The sequence below is a fragment of the Cupressus sempervirens genome, chromosome 2 (genome assembly GCF_028749045.1).
Source record: "Cupressus sempervirens isolate cs-2001-9-10 chromosome 2, ASM2874904v1, whole genome shotgun sequence".
Taxonomy (NCBI): domain Eukaryota; kingdom Viridiplantae; phylum Streptophyta; class Pinopsida; order Cupressales; family Cupressaceae; genus Cupressus; species Cupressus sempervirens.
This window is the reverse complement of record NC_143119.1, coordinates 257,718,878-257,720,507: the sequence shown is the minus strand read 5'-3', so window position 1 is coordinate 257,720,507 and position 1,630 is coordinate 257,718,878. Positions and strand designations below refer to the sequence as shown.

Sequence of the window (1,630 nt, the reverse complement as noted above, 5' to 3'; positions counted from 1 at the left end):
CTCATTGATTTGAAGTATGTCGAGCTCAAGAAAAAAGAAAATAGGGGATAATTTGTCTATCAATTTCATTTTTTATTCATAATAGGCTTCGAATGGATGCTCAAAACACAACCAAAGTAAGATTTTACAACAACACAAGGAGATGATGAAGCATCCAAAGGAAAATTGAAAAAATTGTACCCACTTGCAATTATTTATTTTAAGACTAAATATTAAATATCATTATAAAAATGGAATATCAAGTCTTACCTGAAAATGAAATAGTGAGACACTTTCAAAGAGCTCTGCTAACCAATAGGAAAACTTGAAGCTTGATTAAGGGGTTTTATAGTAGTGTTTTATGGAAAAGAAAGTGGTGCAGTGTTCCCATCTTTCCCAATTGAAAAACCTTATCATGGTCCCCTTATTTGTTTCTTAAAACCTTTTTTTATATACATAATCTAGGAAAATTCAACAAGGGCATAATTTTCTTTTATATCCTTACAAAACTTTCTTGTTAATGACAATAACAGGGCAGAAGACATTCCATGAGCAGTTACCACTTAAACATTCCAATGTTCCCATTATTGCTCTGCATAAGATGAAACATGCACATATCAATATAAATCTCAAATGGGTAGACAAATGTTCAATAAAAAGAGAGACTTGAATAGATAAAAAAAACAAAGTATTTACCTAAGAAAAGGACCACAACAATGACTACCCATTACCAAAAAATCCACCCCCAATTTGTGGGCAAAATCACCTATCTTCTTCTTCATTTTCTCAATTACAACATGTGTTTCTACCTTAAAATCATATTAATTACAGATATCTAGAGCTCTCTTTAATGTCTCTTGGGTGGTTCTTAGTTCATCATACTCTAGAAGATGAAGCACTTTGTCACTCAAAATGTAGGTTGCAAAAAACAATAAATAGCATAAGATCAAATTAATGGAATAAACATAAATGCATCCCAATAACAAAAGATCACATCCATTCAACGTGAAAAAAAAAATGAAATTAGGAATGAATAAAGAGGATTGATTTACCATAGCCAGATGAAAGACAAACAGGGGACTAAGCATGGAGGATTGTGAAACTATAAGACTAGCCAACATTTGCACGAGCAAACAAAAGATGGTTACAAGCCCATTCACATGTATGCATACTCTCTTGGCTTTCATCCAACATACCCACAATTTTCACCATTTATCCTCTTTTTTTTGGGTGGCAATAGACTTCAAAGTATGAGCAATCTATGGTTTTGTTTCATAGATTCTCTTAAGAAACTCTTCAATGGCCCATTTGTAGAAGGCAAGGCAAGCTTGAGATACTTTTTTTATAATTTATATGTATGTCGGTATGAAGAAGATAGAAAACTCACCACAAAAATGTGGAAGAATTCACCAAATATTTTTTATTTAGAAAAATTATTGTCTATCTGTACATATTTATTTTGTCTTGATGCTAAATTCTTAGTAACTCACAAATCCAACAAAATCATTAAATAAGATATTAAAAATTGTAAAATAGAAATATATTCACCAATAAGTTAATGAAAAAGTATTATCTTGCTAAGTTGTATATTGTGATTGCTAGATGAAATGAATTTTTGAGCACAGAATCTCAGATTTTGGGGAGTTGAATA

At 31.0% G+C, this 1,630-nt stretch overlaps 1 pseudogene; it reads right to left on the bottom strand.

The window, feature by feature from the left end:
• Positions 1–480: 480 nt before the first annotated feature.
• On the bottom strand, positions 481–1,191 carry LOC149572032 (uncharacterized; annotated as a pseudogene).
• Between the last annotated feature and the right edge of the window lie 439 nt (positions 1,192–1,630).